Consider the following 22,733-nt stretch of genomic DNA (forward strand, 5'->3'; position numbering starts at 1 on the left):
TGCCATCCGTGCCATATATTTATACCTATGGTATAAACACACATGTTTGAGGCAAGTTCCTCTCATTTTCTTGCTGTCTGGGACAATGTGACCATCCAGTCCAGTGCCCATTTGTGCGATATGACATTGACTTCCTTCCATTTATAGCCCAACAGGGAACAGCATCTGATTCCAACTGTGCAGAGCTCCGAGATGGTTTTTTTTTTTTAATTTTTTTATTTTTCACACCATAAATCACATTAGCCATGATTTACACTATTTCTTTTTCACACATATACAGTGACTTTTTCTCCCCCCCCTCCCTCCTCCCAAGCCACCCCCCCACCCCCCCCTCTCATCCATTTTACGTATACAATCTAGGTTACATTAAGCCAGTCAGACAATGTTGTCATTCAACAAAAATACACCAGAAATTCTACTGAGTCCATTCTTTTCTTTCCTTCTCCTTCCATCAACTTAGGTAATGTTTGTCCCCGGTAGGTTTTCGCTATTGTATTTAATGTAAGGCTCCCATACTTGTTCGAATATTTCAATATTATTTCTTAACCTATATGTTATTTTTTCTAATGGAATACATTTATTCATTTAAATTTAGTAGTTTCTTCCTTTTAATTTGGTTATGTATTCCATTAATATTTAAAGTCATATAGTTCAGCGTAGCCATTTTATATTTTGTTTATCTTCTATTTCCGTTTTTCCATCATTACCTTTCCTCCTTTTCCATTTCTGCTTTCTTATTTTCAACTCTTTATAAGACAACATTCCTACAACATCCAACATTTTCCTTATTCTCCTATTTCTATCTTCTTTATCCCCAATCTCCCCTTCCCCTCCTGAGTTGTCCTTTATCCCTTGTCGGACAACCACATCTCCCCTCTCCATTTGGATTTGCGAATCCACTCGCAAGCGTCAACTGATTTTGCAGTGACTTTTCATATGTCACAAAGGTCACTCTTTTAATTCCCTCCTTATTCTCTCTATTCTATTACCTTCCCTTATTAATTCTTGTCTATACTATCTATATTTTCCTCTAAGTATAGATACATTCACGTATGCACATTGTCTCTATTCACTCTTATACCTCTTTACCCGCATACATATCAATCGTGATCATTTTTACTCTCATTACCCGTCTTCATCCCTCAGTCTATTTTTGTCTTTACCCACATACATATCAATCGTGATCATTTTTAATCTCATTACCCGTCTTCATCCCTCAGTCTATTTTTGTAATTGTTCTGCAAATTTTCGTGCTTCTTCTGGATCCGAGAATAGTCTGTTTTGTTGTCCTGGAATAAATATTTTCAATACCGCTGGATGCTTTAGTATAAATTTATACCCTTTCTTCCATAAAATCGCCTTTGCTGTATTGAACTCTTTTCTCTTCTTTAGGAGTTCAAAACTTATATCTGGATAAATGAAGATTTTTTGCCCTTTATACTCCAGTGGTTTGTTGCCCTCTCTTACTTTTCCATTGTCTTCTCCAGTACCTTTTCTCTTGTAGTATATCTTAGGAATTTTACTACAATAGATCTTGGTTTTTGTTGTGGTTGTGGTTTAGAGGCCAATACTCTATGTGCCCTTTCTATTTCCATTTCTTGCTGTGGTTCTGGACATCCTAGGGTCTTAGGGATCCACTCTTTTATAAACTCCCTCATATTCTTGCCTTCTTCATCTTCCTTAAGGCCCACTATCTTTATGTTATTTCTTCTGTTATGGTTTTCCATTGTATCTATTTTTTGAGCTAGTAGTTCTTGTGTCTCTTTAGTTTTTTTATTAGATTTCTCCAATTTCTTTTTTAAGTCTTCTACCTCCATTTCTGCTGCTACTGCCCGCTCTTCCATCTTGTCCATTTTCTTTCCCATTTCTGTTAAGGTCATATCTATTTTATTCATTTTCTCTTCTGTGTTGTTTATTCTTTTTCTTAAATCATTAAATTCCTGTGTTTGCCATTCTTTAAATGACTCCATGTATCCTTTAATAAGAGAAAGTACCTCCTTTATCTTGCCTTTCTTTTCTTCTGTTTCACTGTACTCTTCCTCTTCCTCCTCTTCTTCCTCTGGGTTGGCCATCTGTTGTTTCTTTGTTGCCCTTTCCTTCTCTTCTTTCTTGTTTCTATTGTCTTCTGTGGTCTCTTCTTGCTGCAGGTGTTCTGCAGCTGTCGTTGCCGGCTGTGGAGATCGACTCCCCAGCTGGTCCCCCCTCCCGTCGGTGTGTTTTTTTTCATTCGCATCGCGCACGCGCGGTTGCGCACTTTTACTCGGCTCAGCGAGCCATTTTTGTAGTCCATTATTTACTGACCTGAGGGAGCGGGTTTCTCTCTCCGCAGCGGGCCTCTTCGAACAGGTAAGGCCTTCACCTTTTTCCTCCGTTGTCTTCTCTTCCTCTCTTCTTACCGTTGCTTTCGATTTTTCTTTTTTTGTCGCCATCTTCTTTCCACCTTTATACTCACTTTTCTGTAACTTTTATTTCTGTGCCTTTGTGTTTTCCTTTGTTTTTCCCGACTTTTCTGGAGAGGGCTGGAGTTCACTGTCCGGCCACTACTCCATCACGTGACTCCTCGAGCTCCGAGATGGTTGCAGAAACATTTTTACAACTTCCCTACCAGCACCATCTGCTATCTAACATGTTCACCAGTGAGTTTTCAATTGTCATTCGAAATTCCAACCACAATATGTGAAAGTTGCATTCCAAGAAAAAGGTCTGTGTCGCAATTTTCCATAACACAATGCTATAGCATCCTTAGATGTTATTCTCCACCCAAAATCCATGGCAGCAAATTCTGTGTTAATCTCAAACTTTTGTGTAGCGATTTATGAATTCTGTAAGGAGAATTTTCATTATCTAAAAGGAAACACAGTGGTTGCCTATATCTCCACAGCAGGTTTAATTTAAATTTTAGTACCTGAGTTGGTTCTTCAAGAGCAAGGGGCGTGAGTGCTCATCCTTAGAGGAATGCTGCACCTCTGAGTATTGATTACTCTTGCTATTTACTAATAACACGTAATACCCCTGGTATGAGGCAGTTGATCAGCACTGACAATCTGAAGGTGACCACAACTCACATGCAATTGAAATCAAATCAATGTGACCATAGGACATAATGTTTTGCCATCCAATTCCTCCTGCTCCGCCCTCTGGTGTATTTGCACAAGATGCAAATAAATCGTTTGAAATTGAGAGCAAAGGAGACAGTGTATTTTTGTAAATGAAATAAATCAGACTAAATGTGTAGGTATGAAAAATGTTGCCACTTTGACAGACAAAGAAAATAGATTGCTAACTAGCTAAAGTTTGTTCACATGTTTGTTGTCACATGTACCCCATGATGCAGTGAGAAAGTTTGTTTTGCAAGCAATGCAGCTAGTCATCCGATGCAGTGTTACAGAGGCAAATCAGTTGGTATTTAGCAAAAGCATCATCTTATCAAGTAAGATTCAATCGGGAGCCTGATAACTGGAGAAAAGAAACTGTTATTGAACCTGCTGGGGTGTTTTTCCAGCTCTCAGTGTTTTTATTCAGGTTTCTCAGACGGCCAGAGAATGTGCAACACAACATGTGAATCATTTATATCTTAAAAAATGAAGATGCTTTTCATACCAATAATATTCGAGCTGGAATGCGCTGCTGAAAGGATGCAGACATTCACTACTGATGTGAGGGAACATAATAGTTGAGCCAGATCTGTGTTGTGCATAGAATATCGACAAGATCTGTGTCCGACAATGATCCGCTGTTCACTTTGCATTTATCTTGGAGTTTTATCTGATGCAAAGGCATCAAGCATCCAGTTACTTCTGTGTGTCATTGTGCTATAAATGGGGCAGCAGAGGAATCTGACTTGCATTAAAAGAAACAAGTGTTTCAAGGTTACTTTGCCTTCTCAGTGATTCATCAATTGGCTAATTACATTTTAAAATACCAACACCTTTCTCTACTCTTGTTTATCCTCTGCCAGAGCTGTTTGTGCAGCATCATTTTTGCACCAAATATGTTTAGTGCTGCCTGATTAGATGAGAGACCAAAGAGGCAGCAGTTGAATGAGAGAAAGAGAGAGCACACAGTGGCCTACTGCAGGACAGAGACTCTGACGCAGGTCTCCATCTTGACCTCAGTGGCCTTCAGGACCAGGCCTCTTAAGCAGGTCTCCAACTCTGCCTCATCGACCTGCAGGGCCGATCCTCTGATGCAAACTCTCACCCTGGCCCCTGGTGGCCGACAAATCCGAGCCTCCACTGTGGACTCTCTGACATCCCTCACCCTCTTCCTCCCCCCTCTGACTTCCCCAACCATCCCCTCCTTCTTTTGGATCCTTCCTACCTTCAACCTCCTGGTACACGCCATCCTCCTCCCACCCTTCCTGACACGCTCCACCCCATTGATTCTCCCCCTTACCCCTGCCTGGTCTTCACCATCCCCACCAACATTCCCCACTCGGAGCTGGAATGCTCTATCTTCTGTGTCGGCCTGACCTTCATCTCCCTTTGCAAAACCTCAATGTTTTCTGTGCATGCTATAATGCTGAACCCATCTTCAGTCATCTCTATCTCAATCCCCACTTTTGCAACCAGGATTCTCCATCCCCAAATACAGACCGCTTTTCCCACTTTAAACCTGGACATCAACTGTCTCGACTTCACCACTCATTTCAATCTCATCCCCTCAGAATGGCAGGCTTTCCACTCCCTCCACACTATTCCCAACCTCCCCACCAAACCTGCAGACAAGGATAGCACTGTTGTGATCTGGCACAATGTTCTCTATCTGGCCAAAGTCAGATGACGACATTCAGACACTCCCTCTTACTTACCCTTCCAACAGAACCCAACCAAAACTCATCAAACCACTGTATCACACACTATCTGTGAATATTTATTTATTTATTTTTAAATTTAGACATGCATAATGGTTACGGGCCATTTTGGCCCATGAGTCCATGCCGCCCAACTTACAGCCCATTAACCTACACCCCCAGAATGGTGGGAGGAAACCAGAGCCCTCAGAAAAAACCCACACAGACATGGAGAGAATGTACCAACTCCTTATAGACAGTGTGGGATTCAAACCCTGTCTGGTCCTGATCGCTGGCACCATAAAGGCATTGTACTAACTGCTATGCCAACTGTGTGGCCCAACTCATCACTTCTGTTCATCTCTCTGGCAGGGCCTCCAACCTCATTGTTTTCTAATCCCGCCCTGCCCATTTCTAACTCTGATCCAAGATCCACAAACCCAATTGGCCCAATAGACCCATCATTTTCATGTGCTCCTACGCCACCAAACTGGTATCTTCTTACCTCAACTCTGTTTTGTCCTGTCAACCAGTTCCTCCCCATCGAAACATGGATTTCACATGCCCTCCGTCACTTCAACATCTTCCAGTTCCCTGAACTCGACCACCTAATCTCTACCATGGATATCCAATCACTATACACCTCTATCCCCTTTACCAAAGGCCTCAAATCCCCTTGATTCTATCTCATATTACGCCTTAGCATCAGCAATCGAGAGATGCATAAACAGATGGGTTAAGTTTAACATAAAATTTATTAACAAATTAACAATAATAGAATCATCTCCATAAACTTAACCCCCAAACATAAGCTTTTATAGCTACTCTACATTAACAACAAATATCTATAAAGTGTTTTATGTGGGGGAAAAAAAACAGACCATTACAATGCCCAAAATGCTCAAAAAAAACTCCCAAAAAAAAAGCCTCAAGTCAGGCAGAGTCTGGTCTCCAGGCTTGGGATTTTTAGTTTGGTTGCACGCTGGTCTTCTAGTTGGACATGGAGACAGATGGTTGTGATCACTGCAGATTTACAACTTTCTTGAGTTTCAAATGTGGCAACAACCCCCTTTGATTTCTTCACATGGGAATTTTCACCCAGTGAACTCCTTGTCACTACATGAGGTTCCCGCCTCTGAAACTCACAAGTGTCACACAACACTTCTCCACTAAACACCCTGTCTTGGGTCGTCAAGTGACTCCTGTCACACAAAGTTCTCCTCTTGGAAGGGTACACTGGGGAAGCCCAGGTCAGACAGACAGACAGACACACACACCCCCACTGGGTATCAGAGTGGTGCAAACTGCTGTCAAGGCAGCAGTGCTGGCAGCTGCAGATAAAGTAGCTCAGTCTCCTTTCTCCGACTGAAGCTACTGAGTGAGTACACTGTCAGACATTTACGGACCCATGAATGAAGCAACTCAGCCTCTTGTTTGCTGAAGCTGCCGGGTGAGCACGCATACATAGACTGATTGTCTGACTGACTGTCCTCCAACCAACCTGTTCAAATCTCAGCAGGCTGAGCTCTTCAACTCTCCTAATTGTTGGAGAGAGGTTGACAACTGTGGGCACGCTCTTCATGAGCCCATCAGCAATCAGTTTCCCAGTGCTACTTCAGTGCTTCAGTGCTTCACAGCAGTGGATGTTCCTCTCTCTCCCACTGTGGATTCAGTCTTGTCCCTGGTCTGAAAATAAAATAGTCCAGGGTCCATAGCACTGGACAACAGACCCAAGCAATCCCTCTTTATCACCATCCTCCTCCTGCTAGCAGAAATTGTCCTCATTCTCAACAACATGTCCTTTGACTCATCCCACTTTCTTCAAGTCAAAGGCATAGCCATGGGTACATGCATGGGTTCCACCTATGCCTGCTTTTTTTGTTGGCTATGCGAAGTAATCCCATGCAACAAGTCAAAACAGGCAATGCCCTTTGACACTTCATCACAACATCGACAACCACTTGCCTCATGCATACACAATCAACTCACCGACTTTATTCACTTTGCTGCCAACTTCCACCCTGACCTCAAATTCACTTGGTCCATCTCCAGCAACACTCCGCAGTTTCTCAATCTTTTTATCTCCAGATGACAAAGTCTCGATAGACATCTTCTACAAACCCACCAACACCACAGCTACCTCAGCTACACCTCTTTATACCTTGTCATCTGCAAAGATTCCATTCTTTTCTCTCATTTCATTTATCTCCATCACATCTGCTTCCAGGTCAAGGTCTTCCATACAAGATCATCGGAGATGTCCTCCTTCTTCATACTACATGGTTTAACCTCCACGACTATCAACTTGACCCTCATCAACATATCCTTCATTACCCATACATCTGCCTTTTATTAAGGCACTACCTCCTTTTTCTCATATCGTGAAGAAGGGCTCAGGTCCAAAATGTTAGTAATATATCTTTACCTCCTATGGATGCTGCGACGCAGTGAGAGCTTCTGCATTCCCCGATGACTCAGCCTGATTATGACTGATGCCCACCTCACCACCACCAGATCACGTGACCAACCTCTTTCTCTCCGCCCCCAAGCCCCATACCATCCCTGGAGTCTCTTCTTCCAATATTCATTCTCTTGCTGCCCCTTCTATCAGTTTCCACCCATCCTATCTCCCAAAGTCCTTCTCCTCAATAGCCCTTCTCTTGCTGTACCTTCCTACAATATCCTTTCCCTTGAAGTTTCTTTCTCCAATATCACTTCTCTCATTGTCCTTTGCCTTAATTTTCCTTGCCTCAAAATTCCTTTCTTTGGAACCATTTTCCCTGTAGTTCATTCCACTGGTGTCCCTTCTCTGATCTTCCTTTCCTTCTTTCTACCTTCACGAAAGGTCCATTCCCTTGAAGCCCTTTTCAGGACACTTCTCCCCACAAAAGTTATTCTTCGAATATCCTTTCCCTAGTCCCTTCTTTCAATATCCATTCCCTTGAATTCCTTCCTCCATGTTCCATTCCTTTGTTTCTTATCATTCCTCCAACCAACTTGATGTGCTTTCCATTGAAGTCCATTCAGTTATTTTCTCTTTTCTTGAAGTTACTTCCTCCAATATATCCTACCTTAGTGCCTCAATGTCTTGTTTCTCCAGGTTCATTTAACTTTGACCTTTGTCTTGAGGTCCCAAAGCTAAGATTTCCTTCCTCCAATGACCTTTCCTTGGTGTTCTTACCTTCGGTGTTCCTTTCCTTTGGTCCTTCATGCAATAGCCTTTCCTTTATTGTCCATTCAGTCAATATCCCTTCATTCTTACCATCCCTCAGTGCACCTTCTTTCAGAAATCTTTCCTCCAATTTTCATTTCCTCAATGTTCCTTTCTCCAATGCCACCTCTCACTATCCCTGCTTTCAATGTCATTTTCTCCAACATCCCTTCCCTCGAGTCCCCCTCCCCTCGAGTCCCCCTCCCCTCATGTCCCCCTCCCCTCGAGTCCCCCTCCCCTCGAGTCCCCCTCCCCTCGAGTCCCCCTCCCCTCGAGTCCCCCTCCCCTCGAGTCCCCCTCCCCTCGAGTCCCCCTCCCCTCGAGTCCCCCTCCCCTCGAGTCCCCCTCCCCTCGAGTCCCCCTCCCCTCGAGTCCCCCTCCCCTCGAGTCCCCCTCCCCTCGAGTCCCCCTCCCCTCGAGTCCCCCTCCCCTCGAGTCCCCCTCCCCTCGAGTCCCCCTCCCCTCGAGTCCCCCTCCCCTCGAGTCCCCCTCCCCTCGAGTCCCCCTTCCCTCGAGTCTCCCTTCCCTCAGGGCCCCTGCACCTAAGCCATTTTTCCAGCCTGGAATCAGCTCTGAGTAAGAACCACGTGGCCCACAGATATCCTCAAATAGGTTTATGTCTCATTTTAATGATAATGGTGAATTGCTGTGGGCATCCCTCACCTCTCAGCTTCTAGATTTCAGGTTAATAAACTTTATCCATACAGACCAATAAATCTAGAAGCATCCTCCTGACACCAAAAGGATCTTAAAAATAAGATGAAAACTTGCTTTCTCAGCATCATCTGGTTCCTGGGCTCTTTGCACACCAGGATCAACTCCAGGGGAGCTGATCAGCTAGATTCCTTAGCATATATGCACAAATACCTAAAAATCCCCACAGTCAATATGGAACTTATCCAGAAACTAATTGCAATGATAGTCAATACCTGCCCCTTTTCTTCCCCAACATATCTAAGAACCAGTGATATTGGGTGGCACAATTAAAATAGTGGTTAGCACAACACTGTTATAGCACCAGTGATTGGGGCTGGGGTTCAAATCCCATGCTGTCTGTAAGGAGTTTCTGTACATTCTCCCTGTGACTGCATGGATTTCCTCAGCTGCTCAGGCTTCCTCCCACACTTCAGAAACATACTGGGATATCTCAATCTGTTATAAATGGACAGCACAGGCTCATGGGCTGAAAGGGCCTGATACTGTACTGTATGTCTCTATGTAGTACATTATGTATATTTAAAAACAGCAATAGTTAGGACAGAGGTTGCCAACACGGTGCCCGTGAGCACCAGGTCATCCGCAGAGACCACATGAGTCACCCGCGGGCCTGTTCTAAAAATAGCACTAGTCACCAATGAGCTCCGTCTAAAATTTTATTTAATTGTGTTGCTATTTCTTTTTGAATCACACTTGCATTGTTGCAGATTTGAAATCAAAAATAATGAATATTTTTTTTTAAAAAACACATTTTTAAAAATAAAAATGTTTAAAGACAAGAAGAATGGAGCCGATGTCATATCCACTCTCTCTCTGATGTCAAACTGATGGCAAGTACGATGGTTAGAAGAGTTTTGGCTATGTCCGGAATCTTGTTATATGCACAGCAGCTATGAAGGTTGCCAGCCTGCTTGATTCAACCTATCGCTGTGAATCAACCTTTTCTGACATGAACTTCATCAAGAATAAACACCGAACACGCCTCACTGATGCGCATCTGCAAGACTCACTCAGAGTTGCAGTGTCAGGTTACACCCCAGATTACAGTATACTGGTGAGCAGCAGGCAATGCCAGACTTCCCACTAACAGACAAAAAAACAGATACCAGATGTTGTCAGTGGCAACATGGCAGTGCCATAGCAAAGTTAAATTCTGTTGGAGTTGATAAGTTTTTATATTAAATTACCCATCTTTTAATGTTTATTTCTACTGACTCCAACAAATTCAAATAGTGAAAAATTATGACAAATATGTTCGTAAAGTGTGAGAGATATGATGATTTTGTTAAAAATGCTGCAGATTTGGTGATTAGTACAGAATGTGATAAGATTTATTTAAAAATCTGAAAGAGTTGATTTTTGTTAAATTTTACATAATTAATAACTTGTACAAACATGGTACGTAGTTCATGATTTGTTAAAAATTGTTAGGGTTAGAGGCTGGTAAAAATGGGACATGATGATTTCCTATGAAATGTTGCAAAAGTGATCATTGAAAATGAAACAGTTGCAGAGATTAATAGAAATAAAGTGTTGAATGTTGAAACGTATCTGTTTCCTACCTCGTTAAATCATTGTTAATAATTATTGTGAGGAATCATTAACATGATCAGTGTCTTCACATAGATGAATATCATTAATCATTAATAATAATATATAATTAAAGGTAAACTGTGCAACTTTGTTATTTCAGAAGTGTGTACTAAACTGGTAGCCCTTCGTATTACTCAGTCCCCTTGAAGTAGCTCGCAGTTTCAAAAAGGTTGGTGACCCCTGAGTTAGGAGGTCAGGCAACATCTATAGAAAGAGAAGCACAATTTTTAAAAATATTTTATTTTGATTTTACAGAATCAAAGTAATTTCAACAATCAATACAATCTTTTTCAACATTCATGGGACGTACAGAATCTGTGTTTTATCTCTCTCTTTCCCCCTCCCCCCCCCTTGCCTTCAAACACCTACCCAGACCGATTATACATTATACAAATACTAGTAAATACAAGTGAGGTTCAGAGCCCCCAACCTAAAAAAAGGAAGAACCTAATTAACTAAATAACCCAAGTAAGAAATAATAATAAAAAAACAAACTAAAAAAGGTCTAAAAAGAAAACACGCACAAACCCTGTGCCATGCTCCATTTCCTTAACTCCATTCCTTTCCCAACTGAGACAGCTTTATATAATATCCATATTTCACGGGGAGGGGGAGCTAGTCAATTTACAAACCCATATATTTCAGATATGGCTGCCACACTTTAACAAATGTGTCATTTTTTCTCCTTAGATTTTAAGTGATTTTCTCCAAGAGAATGCAATTCTACATTTCCATATTGCATCAAGTGGTATTTATTTGGGAGTCGGACTTCCACATAACTGTTATACACTTTCTGGTTACCGCCAAGGCAACCTTCACAAACTAAATTTGATATTTGGACAGTCTAAACCTCACATTTCCAATATCTCCCCAAAGGTACAACTTTGGATCTTGTGGAAAATCCACTTTTGTAATTTTTTTCAGAATGTCCCCCAGTTCTTCCCAGAAGGGTTTCACCTTTGTACATAACCAGGTGGAGTGGACAAAGATTCCAATCTCCACACCACACCTAAAGCACATTGCTGAAATTTACAGCTTTGATTTATGTAAGTTATATTGCTCCAAACTGTATCTGGAGTTAATAAACCCAGTCACACTGACCAGACACAGGTCTTGCCATCACTCTTCATTGATTGTTGTGCCAAAGTCCGAATCCTATCTCTCCCTTGACCTGTATAAGCCTGGCTTCGAACCTTCACTTTGGAATATGTAATAGAGAGAGAAAAACAGTTAACATTTCAGTTCAACAACCTTTCATTGGAATCCTGCTGATGAAAGGGCATTGACCTGAAAAGTTAACTCTGTTTCTCTCCCAATGGGTGCTGCCTGGCCTGGTCAATTATTTTCTCTTTTTTGTTTAGCAATTCTGGCTTTATTTCAGAATTCTAGCATCTACTGTTTTCATTTTAAGAACTAATGCTGTTTGGCTGGATTACCATCATTTGTCAATGTAATTTCAATTGACATTAGTTGTCTTGTTAATAGAAACTGGGTGATTTAATTGCTGTTAATAGTTTGGTTTATTTGGCTAACAATTTATAATATTGATCATTAAATGTCAGGAGGAAAAATAACTGTTTCTATTCAAATTTTAACAGTTGATTAATAAGGTTACCTGTTATGCACTCCACGTTGATTGAACATCCACTCTATATAGGTTATTATAAAGTGAAATTATAATTCTCAAAATATTTCTCACAGTGATCCCCAACTTTAATAAATCTTTGTTTCAAAAAGAGAGAAATTAGTCAAAGATGATGCACAAGATGTACAGTATTAAGTTCCCATGCATTAACAAAGTCAATATCTTGTGAGGCAACAATATCGAACTTTAATCAGTGAGCTAAAAGTAAGATTGGAGTCATTCTTATGCTTCACTTATTTATATAGAGTATATCAAAAATAAATGACATGGGATATTTTGTCAATATCAACATCTCCAAATATTACTTACCATCCTGTTCTTAATAAAAGGCATAAAATAAATTTTAACACAATAACCAGAGAAAATATTGTCCTTGCATAACTTCAACAGGTTGTTTTTATATTAAATTTTGTTATGCAAGCATCACTGGTAAGTTCAAAGTTTATCACCCATCCTCAAGTCCAAACCTTAAGCCTCAGAGAATCTGAATATCCCAGAGAGGGATTCAGCCCTGGCTAAATTTACAATACTGTTACTAAAAGCAGGGACATAGCACATAGACAGAAGTGGCAGATCTATGACTTTCTTCCAGTGATGGGTCTAATGCTGCTCTTAGCAACACTGAAGTTCAGGTGGTCACAGTCATTCTAAGCAGCCTTTAACTAGTGCTTCCCATCAGCTGCATAAGACATGCAAATCAGTGCCAGCGGCATTCCATACTTGGGGGAAACACTGAAAGTAAACCAGGGACTATTTTTGAACTCCTACTGGTAGCAGCCGATAAAGCGGACAGGACAAACGTCATTAGCCTATTGCCTCACAAAGGAGTGTCCATGGCACAGGCAAACTCTGGATAAGAAATAAAGGCAAGCAGTTCACTAAAAAGTAAGTAAAGTAATATGGGTTTCAAAAAACACAACCAGGATTGCCTCATTTGCTTGAGTCCATATCGGTTGTTAAATAGTGGAATTGTCCATTAGAAGAAATCTGAAGCTGAACTCCTAGAGATCTTGGAGGGAGGCCAAGATTCCATTCAGCTATTGATTTTGGTGGTACAGCTTGGCTCTGCCACTGAAGTCTGACAGGCTGTGGTCGCTTGAGCTTGAATTGAAGTGAAGCTGAGTCATTCATCATTATTAAATAACTTAGGCTGTGGTAAGATTCTGAAAGATTCCCTTGTAAACAGCCTGCAGTCTTTTTGCATTTGTTTTTAACAATCCTCAATTTCAAAGTGTTTCAAGGAAATCGATAATTTTGCATTCTAGAGACCTTGAGGCTCTCACCGACCTTATTATTTGTATATGCTGCTGAACCACTTTATTTCCATCAAATCATTAGTGTCAAATTAGTTTCAGATCAGATCAACAGGGTTTTAAATTGGCTTCAAATTAGAAGTGGCACAGGTCTAGATACCCACTGATTTGTTAGTAAAGAAATTGTACCAAGGAGTTGCTTCCAATGGACTGATAAAATGTATGCTTGAGTTGATTAATAAAATGTTTATATCTCTGTCTTGATGGTTGGCATCTGAAAATTTTAGTTCAACCTATTACAGCAGAAACATTGGGGGAGAGCTAGTGAATGTGACTTTCAAGAGGCCTGTAGAAGATGGGAAAAAGGTTTCAGGGACGGAAATAAAACATGAAATAAGATGGGAGAATAAGTATAGGGTACGCAGACTGGAGGACGGATCAAAGGAAGAAGTGTAGATCAGAGAATGAGTGCCCAGAGAAGAGGAATCCAGAGAATTATAGTGAGCAAGTTGCAGTGGAGTAAAATGTAGAGAGGTCATGTCTAGAAGAATGAAAAGTGTGGGCAATATTGTGGAGAATGAATGAAGGAGTATGGACTGAAAGCAAACAATTCCCAAGAATGAATATAAACCCCCATATGGTCTTTTAGTCTTCTCCATGTTTGGTAATTCTATGGCAGCACCTCTTGACTTAATCTATTCCCTCCACATTTCAGAACTATGTGTGCAATACAGCACATTTCCAATTATCCAAAAACCACTTAAACAAAATTCTCAGATTTCTGAAAAAAATTTCGGGAACATCATGACTTCACAAGTTGAAATAAAATTTTCACCCAATGTGCTCATGTGGGATTCTGACGTGCTGATAGCGCCAGTTTGGTAACATTAGTGAGCGACTGGAGTAGGTTGGCAGGTCAGGCAGCACATGAGGAGATAGTCCTCATTTCAGGTAACTCTCTCCCCTCTCTCTTTTCATTTCTTCTTTACCTTCCACTGCATTTGGTTCTCTACTGTCCCCAGAGTCAACGTACGAACAAATCTAATCCAAGGGCATTAGGGTAACCACGGAGGGGGCACTGATTTTTTTGGTGGTGTCGGATCGGGTGGGGGTTGGAATGGTGGCAGCAATGTCAGTGGGGGGAGAGTGGTATCAACAGTGTCAGAATGGGGGGTGGGTGGCAGCAGCAGGAGCATGGGCCTTAGGCTCCCAGGCAGGTTCAGCCACAGCAGTGGGGAGGTGTCTGGGATCAGAGCAGGGACCTTGGGCTCCTGGGCAAGTTCAGTGACAGTGGTGGGGAGGTGTCGGGGATCAGCGATGGAAGCAGGAGCAGGGACCTCAGGCTCCTGGGCAGGATCAGTGATGGTGTCAGGGAACAGAGTGGGGACCTCTGGCTTCTGGCCAGGTTTGGTGATAGCGGTGGGGAGTGGGGACCTCTGGCCCCCGGGCAGGATCAGCGATGGAGATGGGGAGATGTCGGGGATTAGAGCAGGGACCTCGGGCTCCTGGGCAGGTTCGGCGATGGCAGTGGGGAGGTGTCTGGGATTGGACTGGGGACTTTGGGGTCCCAGTCAGGTTCAGTGTCAGCAGTGGGGAGTTGCCGGGGATTAAGCAATTGGGCTGCTTAAAGCCATTTCTCAGTTATCTGAAAAATGCAGTTAACCGATACATGTCTGGTCCCGTGCGTTTTGAATAATCAGAAACATACTGTATCATACCTCTTGCTATGTGCCCAGTTCTTTGCTTGCACATCTTTCTTTTATGCCAATACTTGTGACATGGTGTTGGGATTTTGGCTCAGTAATTCCCGCCTTGTAGTGGTTTGTTTACATCCCTTCCTCCACTCCTTGGGAACAACTGCCATGACTCACTACTCCTCTCAATTCCATTCCTTCAGGTTACTGCATTTACAGAGGGCAAGGAGTAGACATAGTGGCAGTTGTTTTTTTAAGAACTTTGAGTGATTTTTGAGTACAAAATTGTGGCAACTGGGCATGCATACATTTCTGATTTATAGGTTCAAATTTTAATCTGCTAAAAGTATGCATACAGATAACTTGTAATGCTCTCAAGACAGAATACTGATTTGATGCTGGAACCATTTTGGAGCTCTTACTCTTGTCTCTCTTAACCTGGCATGTATTAAGCTGAAAGGGCTGAACCAGTTTTGGTGCTGGCTGTTTTCTTTTACCTCGTGCTCACACTTCTTTCCATTATTGTTACAAATTTCTTAAATTAACAAGGTACATTGTTGCAGGTGCTGATGGGCAATTTCCAGAATTTGTGACATCCCAATCAGCATGCTCACTCCCAGACAACCTAGTACAGCTGGGAGAATAAGTACAGGATACGTAGAGTGGTCCAGGTTACTGGCAGGGAGTGAGCAGGGGAAGGGGAAGGAAAAGGAGGATAACCAGCCAGTGGAGGTGAAAAACACACAGTGGGGAGGGGAAGGTGCAAACTAAACAATCCCTTTACATGAAGAAGAGGATTAAAATGCCATAATATTGATCTCACCCCCAATCTCCCTTTAGAGCCATAGATGTACAGCACAGAAATGGACCCTTTAGCCCACCATGCTGACTGTTTTGCCATCTACACTAACCCCATTTGCCTGTGTTAGGCCTTTTTTCTTCTATGCCTTGCCTAATCAGGTAGCTGTCTCAATGACCTGTAAACATAATTATTATTTTTCTTTTTTTTTTAAGATTAATCTGTTAATATGGGTTTAATTATGGTTATTGTAGATCATATCATTAAATTAGACAGAAGTTACCCTTTGTTTAAATCAAGGGTTTGTCTAATGTAGTTTACTTATTTTCTACTGTTACAAGCCCAGAGGACCCCAAAACCCAGCAGCAATAGTTATTCACCAAGATAAATGGATACTTAAACAAAAGTTGCTTTTAATTATCTTTAAACATGAACAAAGAATCAAACTTTAACTTAATTCTATTGACTTACTTAACCTAACTTCACCCCCTTCTAATTCTAAGCGCACGTGTATGTAATGTGTGTGTAAGTTCAGAAAAGTTCTTTGGTTCACTGTCCAATCTCACTTCTCATTCCTCCAAGTTCACTGGTTGAAGGCAATTCTTATACTGTGCACAGAATTTAACACTTATAAAGTTCACCAGGCTTTGATGCTTGAAAGGTAAATGGTTACCGCTCAGGAAGGTTCTTGTCGGTTTTCAGAGAGAGATTCATTATTCCAGGACATCCACAACTGATGTACTTCCATCAGCCACTCCAGTGTCTTGCTGATGAAAACTGCCCCTTCAGGGTTCTCCAGATGACAACTTCTTTCTTTCAGCTCACCACAGAGTTCCTTTTTGTTTCTCTTATTCCAAGTGAAACATGAGACAGCCAGTCCTCTCTTCTTGCATGAACCACAAGAGTTTTGACCAGGCCATCTTCCAAATGGGCTTGCCAGCTTGTTCTGTTCCAGTCCCAGCTACTTCTGCTGGCTGTAACACTGTACAAGTGATCTATCTTTCTCTCTCTCTCTCACTCACTCACTCACTCACTCACTCACTCACTCACTCACTCACTCACTCACTCACTCACTCACTCACTCACTCACTCACTCACACACACACACAAACAGAAAGCCTGTCTACTTCTTTGCTTGCAAAGCAACATGATCCTCTTCCAGACAGCAGCGGCTCCAACATGCTCTTTCATCTGTTGCCTTTTGCAAGCAACAATCCATAAGTGAAGTCTCTTGAGCACTCTTCAGAAGGTCTTGCAGAAGCTATGTAGCCAATATGTCTAGCATGGGGCAGTAATCATGATCTGTTTTAAAGTGTTTGTATGTGACCTACTCTAACAAATCTTTCCCAATTTATCTCCCAAAAACATATCTATATAATCTGTCGCACTACCCAGAATTATTTTTTTAAGAATTATTGTTAAATAACAAATATGGATAGGTTTTTTTGATTTAGATTTATATTAATTTGTGATATGCATATGATGTGACCTGTTATTTGTTTTATTAGAGACTTTGTATGTAGGATTTAAATGTTAAATTCAAAAATATTTTAAAAATTAATAAACACAATGATTATAGCTAATCTGGCAGTGTGTTCCAGCTATCAACCACTTACTATGTGAAGTATTTTCCTTCAAATCACCTTAAAGATATACCCTCTTGTTTTTGGCATGCTTACCATGGGGAAAACATTTTGACTACCTCCCCTATCTCTGCCTCTTATCATTTTAGATACCTCTCTCAAGTCACCCTTAAGTTTCATTAACTCCAGGAAAAACAATCTCAGCCTATTCATTCTCTCTCAAGAACTAATGTCTTCCAAGTTTTCTAATTCAGACAACAGCTAGTGAATGCATCTTTTCCAGCATGATATAGTGTGGCGACCAAAACAATAATCCAGTCTAATGACATCCAGCATGACATCTTTTTGTTTATTTTACGCACTGATCTATGACGGCCAGATGCCATATACATTCTTCACCACCCTACCTACCTGTGTTGCCACTTTCAGGGAATTATTGATTTGAAACTTCAAGGCTCTCTGCCTATTAGCGTTCCTTAGCACTGCATCATTTCAATGCAAATATCCTACCCTTGCTTGTCCACTCAAGAAAAGCACTGTCAGGATTACTCATTCCAAAACAGATGTATAAATTAAGTAGTGTAACATTGCAGGCATACTAAGGGATCACACGTCCAATGCAGCACTCCCTCAGTGGCTGCAGTGTAGCAGGTGGAAAACTGGAAATGTAAAGAGTTTTGATAAACTTCAGCAGCGATAGATTATGAGACCAGCGTCAGACTGCATGAATTTGGCATCAGAAGGCTTTCCGGAGCTCGAGGCGATCTCGTCTTTAAACCAGTTTGTGGCAATCCTTGGAAGCACGTAAAGATGCCCAGGGAAGACAGAGCTGCGTGGAAGTGCAATTATTTTATCAAAATTATTCAACTATTGGATGACTATTGTTAGGTCTGCTTTGTTCATGAATGAGTGAGTCAAACACCAGACTGAGTCGAAATCAAGGTTCTTTGTTCTTTATTGCCGGATTGTAACACTTGCAACTAACAGTGTTAGTTGGAGAAGGCGCATTCTGCCGTTATCAGCAAGTGGTGTTTTTTATATACCTTAGGATACGTACTTAGTAAATTATCATACCATGACATTGTCCAATGAATAAACTGTTGCTGTCCCTCTCTGCTAGCCTCCTGCACATCAATTTGTCATCCCCACTCTTATCTTGAGAGTACAAGGTCACAACTGCATCTTGTTACGGCCCAGCACTGGGTGACTCCCTCTACATTCCCAGCTCATGATGTTTTTACCTAACACTATGCAAAATGTTTCATGTTGGGGCACACAACGTTGGATCCAAGCAGATGCAGCAGATTTGTATATCGCTGCGTGGCAAGGCTGTCGTGCTGATGGTCAAGAATACCATGATGCGCAAGGCTATCTGTGGCCACCTGGAGAATAACCCTGCCTTGGAAAAGCTTCTGCCACATACTCGGGGTAATGTTGGGTTTGTGTTCACCAAGGAGGATTTGTGTGAAGTCCGTGACCCCCTGCTGTCCAACAAGGTCCCGGCTGCTGCTCGTGCTGGTGCAATCATTCCTTGTGAGGTCACGGTGCCATGTCAAAACACTGGCTTGGGGCCTGAGAAGACCTCTTTCTTCCAGGGTTTGGGAATCACCACCAAGATCTCCAGAGGTACTATTGAAATTCTAAGCGATGTGCATCTCATCAAGACGGGTGACAAGGTGGAAGCTAGCCACTCTACTGAACATGTTGAGCATCTCTCCCTTTTCCTATGGCTTGGTGATCAAACAGGTTTATGACAATGGCAGAGCATATGAACCTGAGGTCCTGGACATCACTGAAGAAACTCTGCAGAAGCGTTTCCTAGAGGGAGTTCGTAATGTTGCCAGTGTGTGTCTGCAAATTGGTTATCCAACCATTGCCTCCATACCACATTCCATCATTAATGGTTACAAGAGGGTGCTGGCCATCGCTGTGGAGACTGACTACTCCTTCCCATTGGCTGATAAGGTCAAAGCTTTCCTGGCTGACCCATCTGCCTTTGCCGCTCCTGTTGTTGAAGCCGCTCCAGTTGCTGCCAAGGAAGAAGTAAAAGAGGCGAAGAAGGAAGAGTCTGAGGAATCTGACGATGACATGGGCTTTGGTCTGTTTGACTAAAGAATCAGCTGCCCATCTCAGCCGAACCAAGATAAAGCATTCTATCTATGGGAAAAAAATAAATAAATAAAATTTGGCATCAGAAGGAGCTGTTTGTGTTAACTGACTGGTGGGAAACTGTAAAACCACTATGTAATGGAAGGAGCCAGATTATAAATGATGACATCATTCTGAGGAGGATCACTGAGTTGATTCTGAACTCCTCCATTTTTCTTGACACTGCCCTCAAGCTTTCTTTCAGGCTTCTCAAATTTCATGGTTTTTTATTCTGTGCATCCTTTGAGCCAGCTCTATTGCTCTGTGACTCGCTGGCACCTGCTCTTACATTGCTTCCTGGTCTGAAAGCAACATTGATCTTCTGTTTCACCACATGCAGATCTTGCTTTCATGCTGTTCTCCCAGAAATATTCATCGTCTGTGACTGTCGTGTTGATTGCAAATGTGAAATCAAGGGACTGTGGCATTTTGCCACCATTCTCCTCTAGGTTTTCCTCTTCTGGCTGGCCAACTCATTTATTGAGCATTTGACAGGATAAAGGAATTATAGAAAGGTTATACAGGTACACAATCCTTTATCTGTACATCTAAAATCCAGAAAGCTCCAAAAACTGGTAAGTGGGGGGAGAGACGGCAACGTGAGTCGGGCGGGAGTGGGGGAGAGACCGGCAGTGCGAGTCGGGTGGGTGGGGGGGGGGAGATGTCAGAGCGATTGGAAGGGGTTGGGGTGGATACAGCACACAATTCAGGTGGGCGGGGGGAGGAAACGGCAGCATGATTGGAAGGGGGTGGGGTGGATACGGCAGCACAATTCAGGTGGGCGTAAATCTGGCTTTCCAAAATCCGGAAAAATCTGAAATTTGGAATACACCGTCCCCCAAGGGTTCCGGATAAAGGATTGTGTACCTGTAATAAAAAGAAGAATGGAAGAGATTCTTGCTCAAATCATCTATAGATTCTCAGTAGGAAAAGATTGTGGGAAATGGATGTGATAAGGAAACTACTCATGGCCGCAGCCATGAATAACACTGTCCGCTCCTGATGCAATGGCTCATCCAATATTTGGCAGCAACATGTCCTCATTGTCAATCATTGAAGGCATGCTTCTTTCCCTCTGGGTATTTCCTGGTCCTGTTGTGCAGTCTCTTGTCAGCAAGACAGAGGCAAAGGTATCAATTAATATTGGGGAATGTATTTGAGTGAGATAGCCAGAATGGTTGAATTGCTGGCATTGTACATACTATTGTTTGATGCTGTTTACTTGTTTTTGTTAGTTTTATTGATAAAATTGTAACAGATTAGTAATGGTTGAAAGTGTTTATGTACAGTATATGCTTTGGTGACATTTGATTATCATACCTACAGCAGAAATGATCTACTCCTGAAAGTCCAATGATCTGATGCAGCCTTCAGCATAAACCTACAGTTATTTACAATTCATAACAGTACAATTTAGTTTGTTTAAACCTTGAGTTTGATGACTATAGACAGAGATAGACTGGGTCTATGTATCATGTGGGAGTATAGGACAGCTTTCATTTTACATGCAACATCGATTCATTGATATATTTTCTTGCTAGATGCCTGTGGATTCTGAAGCACTCACACTTCAGACTGCACCAATGGTAATATTATTAATATCTAGCAATTCCAGATTCAAATACTTTAAGATAGGAACAGTAGATTTTTTAAAAAATAGGCAATAACTAATGGCAAGATATGCTTTGTGTTGCAAGCATGGTGGAACTTATTTTCTATTTGATTAAGTTATTTGTTGTTTGCATTCTTTGCTACTTTGTCATGGGTAAACTGGATGCAGTAAATTATTTTTAACATTGTGTATATTCTCAGAAAAAAAATATCAAGAAAAGTTAATGAGTTTGTTTGTTTTAATATGATGTAAATGTATATTATTCTGTCCTAAAATTCATAAAATTATCAAAATTAATTCTCAATACTCTGGTTAAGCTTTTATATTGATCTAAAACTGCCCCCAAACAAGATTTCTCAAAACTTTTTCCAAAGGTGTTAATTCACACAGAAGAAACATGGTAGATTTGGAGATAGTTACATGAATATTCAGAGGACAGAAAATACTTTTATCTAAGTATCTGTAAGTTAATCAAAGTTCTAGCATATTCCAGAAATTGGGTTATTTATCCATATTGTTGTTACATATACATTTTTACTCTCATTAATTAGGATAATGCAGTGTAGTCATTCACTTGGCTACACTGATTTCAAAAACAATTAGTTGAGAAAAGATGTCTTTTTAATCTTGTTAAATACTTTGGAGACTTTGGGAGGCACAAGGAAGCAATATGTGGTCATACACACTCTGTTTAACAAAGCTGACATTTCCTAACACTGCTTCAGCTGATAAAAGTTACCTGGTGTGATGACGAGATGTCATAAACTACAGATTGTTTCTGAAATGGTTGGAAATCACTTCCACTCATTCCCTCATTCAGAAACAGAGCCTCATGTGAAGCACAATTATGTTCACTGTGGCTGTTGGCCATTTTCCCTTTCCCCTTTGTCATTGCCCAAACATATCGGGTATGATTCTACCTCTCTTGGGTGATGACATGTTGAACAGAGATAACCAGTGTTAAACCATTCTTTATCTCAACCAGTGTTAAACCAGTCTTGATCTCAACCAGTGTTAAACCAGTCTTGATCTCAACCAGTGTTAAACCAGTCTTGATCTCATGAAGGGGTTTACTGCTTGTCCCAGTCTTGCTGTCACAATGCTTTGCATTCATCTCTCAGATCCCAGCTGAATACGCAACTTTTTGACCCCTGTTGGAATTCCATAATAAGCAACAATCTGATTGAGATCAAGAATATTGATAGTGACTCCATGTGCTTCAAGACTGATACCTTATTCACATTCTTGGCGCCCACAGTAGTCTGGCTCAGTTTTATGTGTAACCTCACTGTCATTTGGTTTCAAATCAGCTACCAGACCTCATATATTTGTTCCAGCTTCATTGAATCAGCTATATCCCACGCAGATTGCCGCCTTCAACACTGTCTCTCCAAACTCTTGGACCATTCTGAAAGGTGCTATTTTGGTATCTCAGATGAGTGCACTTGTTTTCTTGACACAGCAGAATTTACTCTTTCTTTTCTGCCCCAGAGTGAGTTTCCTAATAAGGATTCCACTCTTGCTGCTGTTCATTGACAGTGATTGCCATGTCTCCACACTCATTTATCTTTGTTTGCCTTGGCCATGCTGATTGCCTACCCTACTATTTCATCCCATTATACTAGAGCATTCTTCCCAAATAATCTTTGTTAATATGGTTCATATGTCCCAACTATCTACCAGTTT

General features: G+C 41.5%; 1 pseudogene; it reads left to right on the top strand.

The window, feature by feature from the left end:
- Positions 1-18,043: 18,043 nt before the first annotated feature.
- LOC138739982 (large ribosomal subunit protein uL10-like) lies at positions 18,044-19,447 on the top strand (annotated as a pseudogene).
- The last annotated feature ends 3,286 nt before the right edge of the window (positions 19,448-22,733 follow it).

Source organism: Narcine bancroftii, chromosome 7, assembly GCF_036971445.1.
Source record: "Narcine bancroftii isolate sNarBan1 chromosome 7, sNarBan1.hap1, whole genome shotgun sequence".
Lineage (NCBI taxonomy): Eukaryota > Metazoa > Chordata > Chondrichthyes > Torpediniformes > Narcinidae > Narcine > Narcine bancroftii.